Consider the following 22,421-nt stretch of genomic DNA (forward strand, 5'->3'; position numbering starts at 1 on the left):
ACTCAAACAAACCTTCAAATATTTCTTACTTTCTTTTTTTTATAAGTATTTTATTTATTTATTTTAGAGACAGAGAGAGCATGGGAGAAGGTCAGAGGGGACAAAGTCTCAAACAGACTTCACACTGAGCGCAGAGTCTGACACAGGGCTCGGTGCTCATGTCCAGGACCCTGTGATCATGACCAGATCAGAAACTGACTAGGCCACTCAGGGGGCCCCTCACAAATATTTCAACCTAAAATACTTGGGAAATTACAAACCTAGTCACCTAGAAAGACCAGGATACCAAGAGAATTTGGTGCCAATTTTAGGGCACAGATGCTATATTTAGGTCTCGCAAGAAAGATTATTTACTTATTTTGACTTGAAATGACAGTGGCATTTTAATTTTAAGTAATCTGTTTCAAGGTAATTTAGGTCATTTGAAATTTTTCTGTTTCAGCAATAATTTATATTAGAGGTTTTTAATGTAGATTGCAAAGAAAGTTATTTCTAAAAATGGAGACATATTTGGCTTTAATTATCCTTCTTATTAGGATCAACTAAATATTTGAAATCAATTAGTAACATCCAAGCAATATGATTAAGTTGTAAATTCTTTTTTATATTTACTTAAAAAGATGTATATGGCTCATGTGTTACTCTGTATCTACACACTTGATAGCCATATGCAAAGAAACCACAGATTAAATTAAACTTTTTCTAGCATACATCTATGTTTAAATTCTCTGACAGAAACTATAAAATTTAAATTATTGCTTTAAACCTCAGTCTTGAAATATAAGAACTGATAGCCAGGTGTTTTTAGAATATTTTAACTTAAGAGCATTATTCAAAACTTTGCTTTGTTAAACTATGATAATATACAGACTAGAGAGGAATATTTAAGTATGAGTATGTGCACCATGTGTATATTCATGGAAAATGTTTTTCTGCATATTTTACTGTGCAATATTTTAGAACAATTACCATTTTTCATTCTTAGCATAAGGGTTGATTTCAGAAAATTTCTTCCTACTTCTAGCACTGATTTATTTGAAGGGTTTAAGGACAATAAATACAGGGCAATATGTGTTTATGTGTGCATATGAATGTATGTGTGTGTGTGTGTGTGTGTATGCACATGCACCTGTTGGTAGGACAGCAAAGAGGTCCTGGGGAAAAGGTACTAAACTAGAAATTGCATTGTTGCAGTGGGTACTATATCGCTAGGCTACTGGGAATGGTTGTGAATGTTGTAGTCTGCAAAACTCCAGGAGGCACCATTTTCATCAAGTTTACAGCCGACATGGCTATATGTGGTGTCCCTGTAGTAGGCATCCATGCTTATTGCCAGGACTACCACTGAGTCAGAGGCAGTAACTGGATTTCTCTGATCATCTTTGTTTGCTTATTTTCTGTAAGAAACGGTGTTAGTAAAACATGATTACCTTATTTAGAAGTTTTTGGAAAGATAAAGGGGCACCTGGGTAGCTCAGTCAGTTAAGCCACTGACTCCTGATTTCTACTCAGGTCATGATCTCAGAGTCCTGGGACCAAGCCCCATGTGGGACTCTGTGACTCAGTGGGGAGTCTGCTTGAGGATTATCTCTCTCCCTCTCCCTCTGCCCCTCCTCCCCTGCTCTGCACACACACTCTCTCTCTTTCTTTCTCTAAAAATAAATATATTTTTTAAAAGAGGTTTTTGGAAAGCTAAAATAAAATTTAAAGTAGTTCTAAATATTCTGAAGCAAAATTGAAGTTAATATCAAGGTTAATATAAAAATGTCAATCACTTTCCTATGTAACAGCAATTAACAAATGGACTTTGAAATTAAAAACTCAATATCATTTGCTTTAGCATACTTAAAAAAAGAAATATGTAGATATAAATCTAACAAAATATGTGCAAGATCTATATGAAGGAAAGCTACAAAACTCTTATGAACAAAATCAAAGACTGAAATAATTGGAGAGACAGTCTATGTTCAGACAGGAATATTGTCAAGATGACCATTCTTCTCAACTTGATTCATAGATTCAAGGCAATCTCAATGAAGCCCCAACAAGTTATTTTGTGGATATTGACCAATTGATTCTATAGATTCAATTCTATATGGAGAAGAAGAAATAATGAGAATAGCTAACATAATAATGAAAGATAAGAATAAAGTTGGAGGACTCACACTACCCAATTTCTTCTACCCAATATTGGAAAAAGAAGCAAAAGCAATAGAGTAAAGTGAAGATAATCCTTTCAACAAATGATACTGAAAAAACTGAGGATCCACATGTAAAAACTACAAAAATTAAAAATAAATATAAATATATACTTACATATACTTTATTATATATATGTTTATATTAAACATAAATATAAAAAATAAAAAACAGATATTACAATCTTCACAAAAATAACTCAAAATGAGTCATCAATCTAAATGCAAAATGCAAAACTATAAAACTCACAGAATATAATATAAGAGAAAATCTAGATTACTGTGGATACAGCAAAGACTTTTTAGATATGACACCAAAGGTACAAACCATGAAATAAATAATTGATAAGTGTAACTCATTAAAATTAAAAACTTCTGCTCTGCGAAAGAAAATGTTAAGTGAATGAGAAGACAAACCACAGACCAGGAAAAAACTATTTGCCAAAGACCCATCTGATAAGGGACTGTCATCAAAAATATGCAAAGAACCATTAAACGCAACAAGAAAACAGACAACCCAATTTTAAAAATTGGCCACTGACTTAACAGACATCTCACCAAAGAAGGTATGCAGATGGTAAATAAGCATGTGAGAAGATACTCCACAGCATAGGCTATTAGGGGTCTGCAAATTAAAACAATGAAATACCTTTATACACCTATTAGAATGGCCCAAATCTGACAAATCGACAGCAAATGCTAGCAAGGATGTGGAACAACAGGAACTCCTATTCTTTGCTGGCAGGAACGTAAAATGGTACAGCCACTTTAGAGGACAGTTTGGTGGTTTCTTACAAAACTAAACATATCATACAGTCCAGCAATCATGCCCCTTAGTATTTCCCCCAAAGAAGTTGAAAACATGTTCACACAAAAACCTACACCTCGATGTTTATAGCACCTTTATTCATAATTGTCAATCTTGGAAGTAACCAATGTGTCCAGTAGGTAAATGAATAAACAAGTGGTACAATGGAATATTATTTAGTGCCAAAAGGAAATGAAACATTAAGCCATGAAAAGACACGGAGGAAACGTAAATGCATATTATGAAGTGAAAGCCAGTCTAAAAAGGTAGCGTACTGTATGATGCCAAATATATAATATTCTGTAAAAAGTAAACCTACTGAGATAGTACAATAACAGTGGCTAACAGGATTGGGGATGCGTAGATGAATAGGCAGAACACAGGGGTTTTTTTTAGAGCAGTTAAAATACTCTGCTTGCAACTACAATGATGGATGTATGCCATTATACATTTGTCATAGAATGTACAACACCAGGAGTGAACCCTAATGTAAACTATGGACTTTGGGTAATTATTATGTGTCCATTTAGAGTCATCAATTATAAGAAATGTACCACTTTGGTGGGGGATGTTGCTAATAAGAGAGTCTGTGCATATGTCCCAGCAGGGAGGATACGGAAAATCTCTGTTCCTCTTTCTGAATTTTGTTGTAGACCCAAAACCACTCTAGAAGAATAATGTGTTTGGCTTTTTTTTTTTTTTAAGCAATAGAATAATCATTGAATATTTTAAATTGGATAAGTTTGGATAGGTAGCTGGCAAGCATTGAATGACATGGTAAGTTTTTCAGTTGAAAAGATTACTGTGATAAAGGACTGCCTTGGAAAAAATAATATATTGGATAGAGGCAAACTGATTAGATGGCCATTCCAAAGACAGTAACTTGGCCATGGGGTATGGTGACAGGTTATTAATGTTAGAATGTAAGATATATGAAGAGGTAATAAGGAAAAGAATTGGCACTGGGTCACTATGTGAGATTTAAGGAAAAAACAAGGTGTGTGTAGCTAGAAGTTTGGTGATTCTGTTTTATAATACATGAATCACTGGGCAATGATCAGGTTTGGGGTAGGAGAGGAGGGGATGGATATTAGGATATTTTTGGACATGTTGAGATTAAGGAATGGAAATGGAATGGGAAATATTGATGTGAGTCTGAGCTCAAAGAAAATTTGTTTGTTTGTTTAAAGATTTTATTTATATATTTGAGAAAGAGAGAGAGAGTAAGAAAGTGAGAGATCACAAGCAGGAGGGAAAGGTAGAGGGAGAAGCAGACCTCCCCACTGAGTGGGGAGCCCAATGCAGGACTCGATTCCAGGGCTCTGAGATCATGACTTGAGCCAAAGGCAGATGCTTAACTGACTGAGCCACTCAGGCACCCACAAAGAAAGGTTTTGACAAAAGATGCAAATTTGCTAATTATTGGTATGTTGAGGGTTAGTCAAGCACTGTTTTGAATATAATGTCTACAAAGAGGGAGGATATACCTGGAAGAGAACCTCATAGAAACCTAGCTTTTAGTGGCTAATTAATGGTGAAGAAGAATGTGGCCATAATGGTGAAGGGAGGGGAGAGCTAGAAATAAAAACTGGAAAGAGCCAAGTGAGGTTCCATTAGGAGTTAAGAGCGTGGCTGTCAAACAGTATTCAAAGCCCTTTTATGATGAGGACTGACACGTGTTCCTGGGCCATGTTCTGGCCCAACTCTTAGGAAAACACTGCATCCTGCTTGTGGTTAAAGTCTATTACCAGTCAAATGTAACAGGCCACTTAGAACTGGAATATGCAGTTAAACAGATATGAATTACCAGTTTTTAAGAAAATCAGAATTAGATTTCATGTGAAGAAGTTGTATCATTTCAACAGTTTGCTTACACAAACTTTGTACCTTTAGTAGGCACACTGATTCATGTATTTAGCATTACATCTAGCATTTACTTTTTCCTTAAAATGTAAATTCATTGGAAGAGGTATTAACTTATTATTAATAAAAACGGTTGATTAATAATCAGAAGCATTTTCATGGAAATGACAACAGATGCATATTAGATTAAAAAGCAGATGAGATCTGCCAAAGCAAATCAGTTTGGGAGGATTTGTCCCTCTTCAATGTATGTTTCTTTTTTTTTTTTTTTAAAAGATTTTATTTATTTATTTGACAGATTACAAGTAGGCAGAGAGGCAGGCAGAGAGAGAGGGAAGGAAGCAGGCTCCCTGCAGAGCAGAGAGCCCGATGCGGGGCTCACTTCAGGACTCAGAGATCATGACCCAAGCCAAAGGCCGAGGCTTCCCAGGACTCTGAGATCATGACCCAAGCCAAAGGCAGAGGCTTTAACCCACAGAGCCACCCAGGCGCTCCATCTCTGTATGTTTCTAATGCAGAGTTTACATCTTTATCTTCTCAGAAAATGCTAACTAAAATGTTAAATGCTAAAATGCTAAAAGAGAATTGTAAGATGTTAAGATGCTAAAACCTAAAAGAGAATTGTAAGATGCTAAAATGCTAAAACCAAAAAAAGAATTGTAAAAGAAGTAGGAAAGAGAGTAGATTATAGATTATTCCCAGTGTATACATTCTCCACGTTTGTAAGTCAAATATAAAACAACAGTGGAATTGTTCAGGAGATAAGAAGACTTCTTGTATACTTAGCATCTTTGTATCAATATTTGAGGAGCATAAAATATCCTGTTATTATAAAACTAAATAGGAAACAGTCCTCTATGTAATATATCACTGCCATCTTTTATTACTAATTCATTACAAGAAAAATATATTACATTTGTTCTTGTAAACACAGTAATTTTAATATGATAGCAAATTGGAATTCTGCAGAAAATAAAAAGATACACAATTTCAGAGATTTGCTTACATATCTTTGATTAACTTTGAGATCACAGCTTAAAATAACTATATTAGAAGTTTTGTCTTGTTTATGAGCCAAAGTTGTTTGGATGATCTAGCCAAAATGTTTCATTGAGTTATATATTATGTCTATACAAGACAAAATAATAAAAATAAATTAAAATAAAATAAATCACAAGAGGTAAGCAACATAAGGATTCACGATAGCATGGCTTTTCCCATCGAGGAGATGAATACTATCAAGGAGAGAAGTACAAAATGCTTAAGTTTTCACAAGTGGGCCCTCTTTGAGTTCACCTCGGTTTGAATCTGAGTTTTTATCCTCAGGTCTTACCTCCTTGTCTCCAAGGTGACTTTTCTTTTAATATTCAAAGCTTCACTCCCCTTTTATATATAAAAAAGCCCCCCCCCCAGTCTCACAACTCTATCACATGCTCTAGAATATATTCCTTAAATCTAACAGCTGAGAAAAAAGAGTGTGTTTCCCAGGACCATTAATGACCCCTCACGGCTCCCTAAGACCAGCAGCATGTTCTCAGGCAGTCCTGACAGAGTTTCTCTGTTACGGTTTCAAGCATCTTCATTTTCACATCCTGACTGGAATTTTTTTATCTTTTGAGTGTTTCTCTTTACTCTGTATGTTGCAAGTGTGTATGTAATTGTAATGGTTTCTTCTCTGTCATATACAAATTGCACTTGCTGCACTTGTTCAATAGAAAACATTAATTTTCAGAAGCAGTGCGATCCAAACCCACACGAGGAAGTGAGGAAATGGTTTTCTGGCTATCTCACACCGTGAGGAATCAAAATATACCTACAGTGGTACCAAAAGATAAGTGGTTCACACGGTTCTGTATTTATTGTTCATTCACTTCCTTTACCGTTGGCTATCAAATGAGGCATTTTTAGAATCTGTTAGAAATAAGAATGAGGCACATTGCTGGGGCATAAGTGGCTATTACTCTGGCTGCCCATGCAATGATTTCTATCAATGCTACATCCAATTCTTAGGGTCCCTTGTCAAGTTCAAGTTCTAAAGAGAGGGCAGGTTATACCCTTCTGGTTACACATGGCTTCTCCACACATAAGTAAAAATGAGGCTCCACGTTCTTCAACACTTGGTCATGTTTTCTAGGCTCTGTAGGGCAGACTGATGTTTGGTAAGGAGCATGAAAGATAACTGGGAGCTTAAGTTGGAAGCCTAAATGGCTCATGGGGGCTTTCCACATCCATACAGTTGATTCATTCATTCCTTAATCATTAACTGACCCACTCAAATTGCTATTTTGCTCATTCAAAAAACAAATTGCCTACCCTTAGTAGGTTGCTTATTTATAAATGAGTTGCTTGGAGTTGAGTGTCTGTGAGTTCTTCTTTCCATTTTCTCTGTGCGTGGTTGGTACAGATTAATGCACACACCTACTTCAGGGCTTACCACACAGGTTGAGGCTCCGAATTACATTAATAGCCTTGTTTTACCTCCAAATGACAATAATGCTCCCCAGTTTAACAAATCAAGCCCCACAGGTCCCAGGAGTATTCCTTCTCCAGTCAAATAATTTCAATTATTTGGAAGCTGGTAGTTAGAATAGCAAAGAATAGCAGCAAGAATACATTTCCAAGCACTTTCCGCTCATATTGTGTAGCAGCACAAATGAGAAAGCTTAGTGTTCAGTGATTCACACACAATTTTGCTTAAGCAGATGTCAGGCTGACTGCATATAAATTACCCACGACAGTTTTTAAAATTCTACGTCTCAGTAGCTCAGTAGATCTGGGGTGCAGTCCAAGACTCTGTATTTTTTAAAGCTCTTCTGATGCCAAGCCAAATTTGTGAACCCTTACTCCACTCTGTTTGTCATGTAGAAGATCGTACTGTTACAAGTGGCTTCGACATGTAATATATATGCAATGAATTCCGAGGTTTGCTGCCCACTATCAGTGTCGTTTGGGTCAAGTAATTTAGCATCTCAGTGCTTTCCTTTCTTCCTTAATAGGTGTTTTGTGACTATTAAATGAGTTAAATACATGTAAGATGCTGAAACTTGTACCCAACATAGGAAGATCTTATTATTTTCATGTTTATTGTTAATCATTCATTTATTTTGTAGTCACCCAACATATATTAACAACTTATAAAATATCAGGCATAGTGTTTCATGCTTGGGGAATATTTAAGTAGAGAATGTCTCGCTTTTGTTGTTAACACTAAGAATGTACCGTAGAGAATAGATTTAGAAATAAATAATGAAGATAGATTTATTTGTAAATAAGTAATTAAAATAGACTCTATTCATAAGAGTCAAAACTATAAAAGTTTTACAAGGAAACAGAGAATATTCAAGATATTGAATTTGGCATAGAGGAGAATCTTCATGACATTGAATTTGGAAACATTTTCCTGGATGTAATATCAAAAGCGCAGTCATCAAAGAAAAAACAGATCAATCGGACTACATCAAAATTAAAAACTTGTTCCCATCCTCTAACTGGCTATTCCCCTGCAATGCACTTAACCACACTCTGTCTGGCAAATTCCTTCAGTTCTCTCAAATCTTTGGCCAGACCATGCTTTGTAACCACTCTTCTCTGCAAACTGTCCTGATCACCACTTTTTTTCAGAGCACTTTTTTTTTTTTACCTCTAACATATATAATTCACTGAATTAAGGTATTGCTTACTGTCTGCCCCCTCTCAGTAATCTGTGGTCTTCAAGAAATGGGAATCTTTGTTTCAAGCCTATCCTAAGCATCTAGACGGATGGATGGCACATAATCATGTGGAATAAAAATATGTTTAGCTAATGACTGTGAAAGTTGAAGAAAAGAAATGGTGACAGACATCTGGTTGATTTCCCATGGAAAATGAATAGTTCAAAAGAGATTTGGGTATAGATAAAACCTGAGCCAGAAGCCGGAAGCCTTCATTCTAGATGCAAGAGAGATTGGTGCTCAACAGATGCCGGTACTGTGAAAATAGAAGACAGCATAAAGATCAAATTAGCAGTCAAGCCACATCATAATAAGGAAATATATTCTCTGTCCTGCTTACCTTCTGCCTCATTCAGATGAGTGCCTTACACATATAACATTGAATTGCCAGTCTGCATGGATTTCATATGATAAGATATCATATGAATATGATATCTTGCCTCATTTAACTTCCTTCACAGGACATTTGAATAACCTTTATCATTGAAAAGATAAATTAACACACATAAACTCTTAGAAGAAAGGAAACAAAAGTCATTCAGGAAATCTTGGCTGTAAAATAATTATTAGATTAATCGAACTGTCTGTTTTCCCATGTGTGAATGGCCATAATATTCTGAATGAGAACAATGATTCTGGCTAGAGTGAAAATTCACGACAATCCAGACAGGAAAACAATCTTCTGATTGTCCTACAAAGGAATGAATTATACATTACAAAATGATTGCTTTTACATTTTCCAGGGCAACATTATTCCATTGAAAGTCTGTGTTATTCAATTCTTTCGTATTCTTTAATAATAAAACCTGCGAGTTTGTAAAGTTAAGTAAAGAATATATCACTATCATTTCAGGCAATGTGGTATTACAAGTTACCAGAAATGTCTGGAAGCATCCCATGTGGGCCTCTTCAGAGACAGCTTATTTTCCATCTTAAAGGCTATAAAATAGAAAATGAACATTAAAAATGTTTCTGTTTGTTCCCCAGACACAGTTAAAGCAAAGGCAATACATAACCATAGGATAAAACATGGCTGGCAATCCTTTTCTTAAGGTGTTCATATCTAGCAATATCTTTGAAGTTCCATTCATTAGGTAAATGAGAAAACCAGTCTATTATTTCTCTTGTAAATTAATTTTATTCAAGCCTATAACAGTACAAATTTACATCATCATGTGCTCATATGTGCTGTAAATATCTCACTTCCTTTGGCTGACAGACCATTAACCAAAGTCATGAATTTACCCAATCTTTCAATGTAATGAAGGGCATATTTCTCTCGGAATTTTTTTTTGTTCCCCAAATTTTTGCTTTCTAATATAACATGCTTTTTAATATAACTTACTTTAATCTCAACAAAAGATATTGAGAATCTTTTTATATACTTATTTGCCATCTGTATATCTTCCATGGTAAGGTGCCTGTACAAATCTTTTGTCCATTTTATTGGGTGATTTGTTTCCATGTTGTTTAATTTTAAGTGTTCTTTGCATATTTTGGATACAAGCTCTTTATCAAATATGTTTTACAAATATTTTCTCCCAGTATGTGGCTCATCTTTCCCTTTCCATTTTATTAAACTGAGTTTAATAAAACTTCTGTGAGCAGAAGTTTTTAATAAAAATCAAATTTATCATTTTTTTCTTTCGTATGCCATGCTTTTGGTGCTACATCTGAAAATTCATTACCAAACCAAGGTCATGTAGATTGTTTACACTTAGGTGTATGATACATTTTGAGTTCATTTTAAAATAAGGTGTAAAGTCTGCTTCTAGGTTCAGCTTTTGCATATGTGCCTCTAAGTGTTCTAACAATTTGTTGAGAAGACAAATGTTTCTCCTCTGAATTACCTTGGCTTTGTCAAAAGTCATTTAGCCATATTTATGTGAGTCTATTTCTGGGCTCTCTGTTCTGTTCTATTGTTTTATTTATTTATTTTTTTGCCAATGTCTTAATTAGTGTCTTAATTAGCTTTATTTTTATTTTTCCTTTTTTTAACATTTTTTAACTATTTGAACTCTTTTTTAACTTGCAGAGAAACATTCAATACCTTTAATTCCACAATCTTAGAAAGGAATTTTCCATAGGTATGTCATAGGTAATTTTAAAAAGAATGTAATTTTGAGTTGTCCCATGACTAAACTATGAAACAGAAAAAAATTAAACATTATCTGTAAGTGAAATATCGGATGTGACAAATATGTAAGATTCTGGAAGTCTTAATTAAAATACATGCTAAAAGGTATATTCACTTTCCTATTTTTTTGTTGTTGTTGTTGTTATTAATGACTTACAACTGAGATAAAATCTGACAGTTCCTATTGTGGCCTTTATTGAACACTCTTGATCATTTGCTCATTTTTGTATGAAAGTAGAAAATCTAGAGAGGCATTATGAAGTTCTTTTGCAAAATCACCATATTTGACAGTAAATCAGTAAGATAATCAATATAACTGTAACTTCCAAATGAAATTAATTTCTTTAAAAATTATATTTTAAGACACTTCATCAACATACTTCAATAAAATTATCCACAGATTCTAACTTGAATGCAACAATAGTTTTTCAATCACAAGGAAAGTTTCAGAAACAGCCCCTGAAAATGCTTGTAATATGATATTTTTAAATTCATATCAATGATATAAAAATATGTAAAGTAAAAATCCACTGATCTCATGAACACATTTCATTTCAAAAAATCACAGACCAGTGCATATATATTTTCAAAGTAGTGACCTTATTATTTTAAAAAATATTCAATGTCCATCACTCAATAAACTAAAGAAAACCAAAAAAGTTAGAAGTAAAAATCAACACAATAGTTAAAAACCTACTATCCAGGGGTGCCTGGAAGCCTCAGTCTGTTAAGCCTCTTGATTTCTGTTTAGGTCATGATCTCGGGGTTGAGAGAGCCAGTCCCACGTAAGGCCCCATACTCAGCAGGGAGTCTGCATCTCTCTCTCTCTCTGTTCCTCTGTGCATTCTCTCTCTATCTCTCAAAAATAAATAAATAAATCTTAAAAAACAAAACCTAATATCCAGAAATAAGCAGTATAATATCTCTCTGTGCCAAAATTTAATCAAAGGATGGATGAGTACATCTACAGACAGAACAGATTTTTCAATCAGAGATTAATTCTATAAATGGTATGCTCTAAGTTAAAATATTAATTATAATTTTCTTGAATTTAACATAAAAAAACTGAAGAAGTTCCATAATTTAATAAACATGCTGTTTTTACTCTAAGTTCTAAATAATCAAAGAGAGCTCTGGTTTGAAGAACATGTATTATGAAAACCATTATGACTTGAAAAGTATCTTTTAAGTGCATGTTTAAATGTTACATATTATGGGATGCTTTGATTTGCCTATGAATGATGAACTGATTAACTTGTTTACAACACTTTTCCCTTCTTTCCTTTCCCATCTCCTATTCTTTGTTTTGTAATGATTTTATTTTCTCAGAGTTTGTACTACTTACATTTTTTCAAGTACTTAATTGACTTTATGTATTTAAATTGTGTCATTGTTCATCAGTCCAGATGCCAAAACATTTCTCATTCTCACTAATTTATTTTGATTAATGTCTGAGTTAGGTGGATGTAATCACCCATGTGTTTTGTTCTAAAATATAGTTAAGGATACTCTATATTCCCAGAGTATTTTGTGTTTTTTGTTGTTGTTCAGTTTTAGAGAGAAAGAGAAAGGGTGGGGGTCGGGGTGGAGAAAAGGGAAAAGGAGAGAGAAAGTCTTAAGTAGTCTTCACTCGGTGCAGAGTCCATCGTGGGGCTCTCATCCATGACCTGATTCAAAATGAGAGTTGAATGCACTACTGACTCAGCCACCAAGGCATCCCAAAGCTGTTTTTTAATGAAAACAACAATTTGCCTGAATGTAAAATATCCTAGCTATACTTCTTCTTTCTCAAAATAGTGAGATTGCTGCCCTGTCTTCTGATCCTGATTGCTGCTCAGAAAAAAGTCTGACACCAGCCTGACTTGCTTTCTCTGGCTGTGTGAGAACAGTTCTTGGTTTTCATTCTCAACATTTAATTGCTTAACGAGTATCTGTCTCAGCCTTAATTATTCTGTGTCAGATTTTCTAGGCATTTCAGTTCATCTTTGATGTACAGATTTAATTCTCCCATTATCTTAAGAATATCATCTTATTTTATGCTTTTAAATATATGTTTTCCCCATTACAGGATTTGCCACTGAGGGACACCAGTCCTCCTCCGTAAGTCAGGTAAGTTTGCCTTGTTCATCTATTATCTTCCTGCCAATTCCTTTAGTTTATTTGTCTATTTCCTTTAAAGTGATTGCTGGGTTTATCTTAAGTCAGTCATTACATTTTTAGCACAATTTATTTCATCCTACTATGTGTCTCACTTTCAATTAGTTTGTAATAGTTTGGTTTTGCTTTGCTTTTTTAACTCTGCTGTCTCTATAATGCTCTCAATGTGCTATTTTATTATCGTAACGACTTAAAGTGGTATCTATTGAACTCAGATAATATGCTTTCTTCCTAATGATATTCAGTGGGTTTGACCTACAAAAATGGCAATGTTATGTAGTTTAGCCTATTGAATTACGTCCCATCATTTGGTTGCTGAAGTTGGGTTAAGTATGGATTTTTACAATTCTTCAACATGTGTTGACTTTGCAAGTCCTGTGGCCTCTGTAGTCGGAGATAATCCGTAGGGGGTTGCCTTATTTTCTCAGAGGGCTTTCTACTTCCCACTTTGGGCTGCTTCTCTCCACACTAGAATATACTACTGAGAAGAGAATCTTCTTTTTTTTTTTTTAACTGTCCTTCTTATAATAATTTTCTCCTAGAAAGTCAGCACTGTGGTTTGTACCTTTTCTATTTAGCTGTTCCTGGTAAATTTTTTTTGTACTTTTAAAAAAACATGTTTTGATTCTCTTCCTCTGAATGAGGAAAAAAATCTTTGAATCTACTTCTTTTGCCATATTTCTTCTTGTTGTATGACTATATGCTCCTCTGAATCAATTTCTTTCCAGAAACCTCTTCTAATATCTCCTAAGCCATTCATTATTTGTATCTCCCTATAAGTTAAATATGTGATAGTTTCATCAAACTTTTTAGAGTATATATTTGTACCCTAAAGTATATGTTTGTTTTGAAATTATTTTATATATGAATGGGATATAAAATGTATTTTGCTATTTCTTGCCAAAATCTTTTCAAGATTATTGGTATAACATAAGCATATACATTTTAAGTATTTTTCAGATCTTTTTAAAAGATAAGCTTCCTCTTAAACAACAACAAAAAAGTTTCCTTGTTTTCAGAAAGAGAGTTTCACGAGTATTTACAAATATATAATTTTTAAAATTTTTTTGTGACACTGCAGATAAAAGTCATCACATGCTTGCCATTTAGAGTTTCTGCCTGTTTCTTTTTAAGTTTAAAGACAGCCACCTTAAGCATTAAAATAAATTCCTAGAAGGTCTCAATTTTAGAGTTGTTGCAAAGTTCTCATTTTTATTCTGTGAACATTTGAACATGGAAAATTGATCTAAGTTTGTGAAATTCAACAATATGGCTATAATGAGTCACTTTTTCTTTTCTCCTAAGATATTCACCGTTCATAAGCCAATGGAATTTAATGTTTAAGGCATATAGCTATAAATGTAGAAATTAATGGATGTAGTTACGGATGTGGATATAGGTATAGGTAGAGGTAGACGTTGAGGATATGTGTTTTCCAAACCTACTTTTTTAGTTATGGCTAAAAGTCACATGAATTCAGAACACAGCATTTCATTTACCTATACAGAATACACAGAACTACACAGAACACACCATTTCATTTACATCACATTTTCTTTACTTAAACTGATTCCGAATTTTCTTTCTCTAATCCTATAGGAGTCATTTGAGAAATCAGGATGCTAAAAATGTGGCTTCAATATTAGTTCAAAAATAATGAGGGAAGAAATTACTATGGGATGGGGCATATGCAAGAGTTGACAAGAAATAACCTGAAATATAGAGTATCCAGCAATTCAATCAGATTTTTTTTAACTAAACACAGATTTTTAAGGTCATTCTGCTTGTTTTTATGTATGTAAAGACACATATATGTTTAAACAAGTATCAAAGCTTTCATCATTCAACAAATGGTATTTAATATTAATATTATGTTCTTAAAACTGCATCATTTTTTCATCCACCTTATAAGTGAAGATGAAAATATGTGAATATATTTAAAAGTGGTTCTTAGTGAGTTTTCTCATTGCAGGTCTTAGAACTTCTAATTATAACTGTGAAAGAGAAAATCATAGTAACCATTTATGTTTTAAAAAAAATAAGTGCCATGAAGGTTCAAGAGATGGAAAGAGACACTTTCATTTCTTTTCTTTGGAGTGCACTGTCTTTCATGTTTCCTTATAAAGGTTCAACTTTCATGTAAATTTCAGTGAACATATTCCTTGATTTAGAATTTTAAAACTTTCTCTCCAAATAGATAATGATCTTTGAAAAATTGCTTTTTGGTATGTTTGATTTCCTAAGTTGAATCAATATAGAATTCTACAGTTATAAATTAACAATTTTGCTTTACTCTCTTCCTCTGAATGAGTTTTACTCTTTTACTTTCTATCAGACAGCTTTTTAAATTATACTTTAAACAAAAGAAATTTGATAAAAAAAGTAATTAAAATTTGATCAAGTAATTGTCTTTTTGCACCAATCAAAAATATTTTTAACAGCTTATTATGATCAAGTCAGTGTACACAGCACTATTGCCTAATATTGAAAGACTCAAATGCCTAATAATTAAAGGTAATTCAAGTACAACATGAATATAATTTGATAAATTATATTTGATAAATTGATAAGAAATTTGATGTGGAAATTATGATACTAAGGAAAACTTAGAGATGAAAAACATATTAGTTGGGGATTGCTTCATAAAGGGAGCTATCCTTTGAATTAAGTGCTAATTATTAATAGATTTTGATAGCAGAAAAGGGGAAGGATTCCAAGAGATTTACAACGTAATATCCTAAAGACCTACAGGATTCCAAAGATAGTTTTGCAACATTTTAAGCACCAAGGAAGTTAACACTTTCTCCAAATAAATGAATCCCCTGAAGACAATTTTGTTCTTAACAGTTGCTAAGGTCATATATTGTTGGAAATTTGATTAACAATCAAATCATTTAACTGCCAGATTTAAGATGTTAATGTTGAGGTTCAGTATTCTGGATTTATATCCCTGTTGTTATTCATTTATTATTTCACCTGTGAAGTATTTATTGAGCGCTTAGTATATGCTAGCTACTCTTCTTGATGCTGGGAACACAGCTGTGCATAAATACTTTCCCTTATGTCACTTGAATTCTCATATTAGAATTAGAAGAAGATAAATTCTATGAAGGAAGTGTTTGCTATTAGTAAAATGAAACAGAAAAGCATTGTAAGGAGTCAGGGTTGAGGTTTGGGGCGGCGTGGGGAAGGGTGAACTGGCCATTTTAAATAGAGATTTCAGAGAAGACCTTCCTAAGGTAACATTTTAAGCCAAAAGCTGAAAGAATTAAGGGAGCAAGCCAAATAGACGCTTCAGGAAGGTCATTCTCAGCAGAGAAAAACAGCTGGTTCAAAATCTCTGAGGAGAAAAAAATGCCTGTTCTGTTTAAGACACAGCAAGAGGGGCCAGTGTGAGTAGACCAAAGCGAGCCTGGGGTCCTGGTGGTGGAGAGGGGGCGGTTAGCAGAAAATCAGATCTGAGAGACATTAAGGATCAGATGGTGTCCTGTGGGTAGTTGTAATGGTTTAGGCTTTGCCTTTCAGTGACATGACAGCTCTTGGAAGGCTCAGTGTTGATGAGTGACTTATTCTGACTTCTGCTTTTTTAAGTATCTCACTGGCTGCTGCTGTGTTAAAAAAAAGACAATACTGGGTCGTGTGGGATAGAAACTGGCAAACTCGTTAAGCGATTATTCCCATAACCCAATCAGGAGATGATAAGGATTTGAACCAGCCTGGAAGCAGCAAAGACAAGAAAAAAAATATAATCTTCAGATATGAATAATGACAGGGGCAAAAGTATGACCTCGGAGCAAGGTCATATATTGACCTTATATTGATAGCCTATTCGATAATGGAAAAATAACAAATATGGCAATGCAGGGGAGGCAAAACTTTAACCCATCTTGGGTTTTCAGCTGGTACTCTAACAGATTAACAAGAGAAAAACATTTTATTAACACATGCAGCACATTTAATGCAGAAAAATCAAACCAAAGTAACTCAAAACAGCAGCTTATAATTTAAATTTATATAAACATCTCTGAAAAGAAACAGTGAATTTGTAGAGAAACGACAAGACAAAGGGAAGTAGTTTTTGTCTTCCACGGGTGTCAGACTATGGGAAAGTACCGACAGAAGAGGGAACTAATGGAGTAAGGTTTATTTACATTTTCCTCTGGTGACGTCGTTGGGCTGATGAGTTTGTCTCCCATTAAAGGAGGATTCATATCCAGCCTTCGGGCAGAAAATGGGTCTTGTGGGAATAAGTTTGTAACCTGTGGGATCTGATGCTATTTCCAGGTACATAATGTCAGAATTGAGTTAAATTGTAGCACACCCAGCTGGTGTCCCAAAAATCAGAGAATTGCTTGGTGTGGGGAAAACACCCACATATTTGAGGATGAGACTACGGAAATGTTCTGTGTGTCTGTGTGAGTGTGTAGAGAAAAACGGGTTTTTCCTTTCCACCAACTTCACTACTAAAGCAAACAACCCTGTAGTTTTCTCTCTCATCAGGACGAAGAGAATTTAAATGCCCATGGCTAGTTTAATATTTTGGTTCTTTAGGTCAAAACATAGCATCTGGATCAAGGATTGTTTCAGAGCAAAATTTAGGAAGTTTAAAGCATGGTGCTTTTTTATTTACATACCTAATAACTTCTGCATGGAAATCTATCTCCTACGCCTCTGTTAACTCACTCAAACATCAATAGATTTTGTGCAGAATTTTTTCACTTCAGAAAAAATTTTGGTATTTTAAAAATATTGTTTATATTGGTTAGATATATTTTTGGGCATTGCTGCTTCTGTAGCAATTAGGATATGACTATGAATACTTCAGGTTCTGGTCCATACTGATATATGAGCTCCTGTCCTGATAAAGGGAGCTTTTTTACTGACAGTGGCAAAAGCAGGGCCAGGGGCCCACATGTGGCCCCTGTCATTCCCTAGCAACAAGAGACTTTTGCTTTTGCAGTGGAGGGTGGACATCAGCTCTAGAACACCAACTCCTGTAAACATATACCTCAACTAAATTTGCACTTTATTCGTTCATCTCCCTGTGCTTGGAAAAATTGTGTGATTAATCTACTACTGATTTAGAGTATGTTATTTCTTTATGGTTTTTTTAAGAGGCACTATCCTGTATACTATTTGCTATTATCCTGAATATTATATACTATTCCCATAGTGAGCCTATGTTAACTAAATTGTTGGCAAAGACAAGCTAAGTCCCTGAAAATCATTTGCCTTTTAAAACAGAATGGTTCTATATTAATATAGTACTGTTTTGAAAAGACTCCAAGTTGCACTATTTTATTTGTTTTTCTCACAGTACCCATGGAAGTGAGAGGTAAAAAAAATAATAAAGCTTATGGGTAGGTTATCATTTGGTGGCAGAGCTGTGTCAGTATCTCCAAGCCCTCAGACCCACCAAATAATGTATCGACTCTTGTCAAGACAACTTTTTAAAGGTTATTAGTAGAGATACTTATGAAAAGCCTGAATAAGTTGTCTTCTAATCTACACTTATGTAAATGTTTCTGTAGTCTCAAACATTGATTTATTGGCTTATTCATTCAAAAATATTTATTGAATCTCTACTAAGCATCATGCCTAGGCAGTGTGTATAAATGTTTAACAATTGGTATTCTGAAAGAAGAGAAGCCCTCATCTGAGGTATTTGCAGTTTTCTGTGTTACAAATACTTTTCAGTTTGATTGATTTTAAGCTATCAACTTCATATTCACTGAATGCCAAGTTTAAGAGGGATGGGCATAGTTAACTCTGGAAAGCTGGTACAAGATTTGGCTCCTGCACACCCTTGGAAGAATGACAACCCATAAGGAGAGATAAGATATTGAGAAGAAACAACACGGCCAAAACCCCACAAAGGAGCACGTAATAAATGAAGATTGCAGAAAGCGATTTAAGCATTTCCAAAAAAAAAAAAAAAAAGTGCTTAAATTCATTATCTGACTTTCTAACTTTGAAACAGGTGAAGAGTAGTATTTTATTATTCTTGGCTTAAATTACTCTTCTAATTTCCAGCACGTTGCTGACTTGCCACAACTTAGGGATTTTTCTTTTCCTTGGACAATCTTTTCACTTTAAAATTGCTTTTTCTCATGCGGTAGCTTTTCTTATTTTTATTTCCACTTAGCCACAGAGAGTTATAAATTGGTGCTTTACTATTTGTCAATAAGAGTGCTATAAACCAGTCTACTACTAGGAAAGATATGGGACTGAGGCCTGAGATTGATTCTAGTTAGTATTTAGTTAGAATGATCACAGAAAATATTTCTTGACAAAAAGCCCATTTTGAAACCTTAAAAAAAAAAAAAGTGAAATACTTCCAAGTCTTTTCTACCTAAAAGTATCTGCCAATTTTCAAAGAGCATCTACAATGTAGCTCTATGGTTTTTCTATTTTCTGTGGCAGAAGAGAAGCCATAATATTTATCCTGTCTAACATGACCCAGTTTGATCCATCTGCTTCCCTGTCTAAATCTCTTTCAGAAACTCTCTGTAGAATTTACTGCTACCTTGGGTTCTCATTGAATTATACATAAGAATATTTTCCCTTTACATGTCTGCTCTGTGTGGTGAGATTTAAAAAAAAAAAAAAATGTTTCCAGCAATGTATATGTAAGTTTAATGTTCAGCCAATTTTATTTTAGATCTTCTAAACATTTTATTGCTTACACTTAAATATGTAGGGTTATTTGAGCTCTTTTTCATGGCTTTCTTGATTGTGGTTATTTAAAATATGTTTACGCAGCTGAACCTCACAAAAGAAGGAAAATAAACGGTATTTTTTTCACATTGTAGTCTGTTCTGGCTTGAAAAACAGACAATATATTTTTAAATTTGGTGTCTGCCACTATACATTATCAGAGATGAATGTCTGTGCATGACCAAGTTTTCATATCCTATTTGGTATGCTGATAATTCAGGTTGTCTGCTTTATCATCACTTTACCTTGTCTAGGCCACCGAAGATCAATGGGAACTTGAAATTAACTGCAGGTAGCTATTCAAAAAGAATATTGCTGCAGATGTAAAAATGTGCATGTGGTTATGAAAAAGAAAAGTCAATTTCACTGTATTATATCATGCATACGTCTCTTAAAATTGCTTTATCAATATATGATATGTGGCAAAAAGAAGTAAAATAAACAAGGAGCATTCTCCTTTTCTCTACTTTCTGTCATTTCATATTAGTTTTAATGAAAATACTTTGATTCACTACATCCTGTGGAGAATAGGGAAAATATTTCCCAGTAGGTTTTGTTATTCAGTGGTTATTAAAGAGACACTGAATAGATGCATTTTTTTCTAAGACATTGATTTCACTATTATTATATTTCAGTAAGTGGGATTTATAGACTGGTGTTTTCATCTATGTATTTCGAAGGAGGGGATGCTTGATGAAAGATTTAATTATTTATTGGGAAAGACTAAGTGGATATTTTATACTTTGCTACAAAAAAACAACATCTTAATAAAATAAAATATTATTTATTTCTGAGATACCAATGAGCATGGAAAATACACAATACAATATCTTAATCTTCTAAGAAATTTTTACAATAGCTCTTATACAAATCAGAATTTGTGTAAGTATATACAAGTATATATACTATATGTACTATATATATACTTGTATATACTTACACAAATATATATACTATATGTACTATATATATACTTGTATAAGTACATACAAGTATAACAAACAAGTAACAGACCTGTTACTTGTTCATATTTGATCTCTAAGAGTTAAAAAGTTACAACCAAAAAGTTAATTTAAACTCCATATAAATTTAAGATTGGTAATACTTAATGGATGTAGAGAGAAATGGCAAAGAACGATCACTTACACCTGAAGAGAGTAAGAGAAATATATTTGACTTGAATACAAAAAGGGGCCCAAAGGTCCATATCTGGCACCTACTCAGCAATTACTCACAACTACACTTTCTAAAGTCCGCATTATTCAACCTGGTGTATTGTATATAACTAACAATAGCAATAATAATGACTAATCTTACATGTAAAACAAAATGTGTGAATAAAACATCTTTTGTGTATTTTTTTGAAAGAAATGGAAAAAGGGATAGAGTCACATATGGCACAGTCATATATGGTAATTAAAGAGATAACAAAAATAATTTCAAATCCTTTATGCAGCTGTATAGGTTAGAGGAAGAAGAAAAAAATACGAGAGTAGGAAGCTTTTATTCCACTCCTCATGCTAAGAAACTGGTGGAAATTCTTTTAACCATATCTCTTCTTATTCCTTCAAAAGAAACTGGAATACCTTACAGGTTGGATAAATGTTCAAATTTTAGAGCACTATTTACTATTGGAAATGGTCTTTCTGGATTAAAAGGCTGTGTGTGTGTGTGTGTGTGTGTGTGTGTGTGTGTTACACAGTCTCTTTGTGGATAAGTCCTAGTGTATTCATCAAAATCGGATGTCTGCTTATTCATTTAGCCAAATAATAGCAAGCTGCTAAGAACAGGATTTGAGATATTTAAGATCATGTATTATGACCATGTAGACAATGAGTAAAAATTGTGTTCTCCAACCATTACTCACGAGAATTCTGATGGAAAGGTATTGGCAAATAGCCAGATAATCATAAAGCAGCACCTTATTCCTTATTTGTTACAGCTCCCCTAAAGAGTTTAGAAGTTGGGATGCCAGCTGCGCATGTTTCAGGCATTCTTAAGTCAGCCATCCAATATCCTCAATGTTCACCAACATTCTTCCTTTTCCTACTCCAAGCACTAATTTTTTTTTAAGATTTTATTTATTTATTTGAGAGAGAGAGAAATCACAAGATGGGGAGGGTCAGAGGGAGACGCAGACTCCCCGCTGCGTGGGGGAAGCCAGTACACGACTCTACCCAGGGACTCTGGGATCATGACCTGAGCTGAAGGCAGACACTTAACCGACTACATCACCCCGGTGCCTCACCAAGCACTTATTTATACTTGTATCAGCAAAGACAGTGTGCTAAGTACCATGACTCAAGATTCAGTTGCACTAAATGATCATTAGGAGCCAGATTTCAGAAAATGTTCTAAGCTTGAGAGGAGTTTAATTCCTCATTTTATCATCTCCCCAGCTTTTACACTGAAAGTAGAGGCAGATGGAATTGCTGAAAACTGATATCCCGGTAAAGTGAAGATAAGGACAATGTAAATAACAAATTCCTGTTGGAATTTCATTGGCAATCTGTTAGCATCCCATCAGGAAGCCCAAAGCTTTGGTGGTGGTGAAGGTTGTGGATAACCTAGAAATCATTTATGACTGATCTTACATGTAAAACAAAATGTGTGAATAAAATGTCTTTGGTGTCTTCCTTTTTTTTTTAGGAAGGAAATGGCAAAAGGGATAGAGTCACGGATGGCACAGTCACATATGGTAAATGGTTGCTGCTTTGATTCAACCTCCTGTGAAAACATATGCAACTGATTGACACAACAGTGTACACAAGGGGTGGGCAGGAGGAAAAGCGAAATTGCCCGTATGTTAACAACATTCTACACTGGCAGCT

The sequence above is a fragment of the Mustela erminea genome, chromosome 17 (assembly GCF_009829155.1).
Source record: "Mustela erminea isolate mMusErm1 chromosome 17, mMusErm1.Pri, whole genome shotgun sequence".
NCBI classification, from domain to species: domain Eukaryota; kingdom Metazoa; phylum Chordata; class Mammalia; order Carnivora; family Mustelidae; genus Mustela; species Mustela erminea.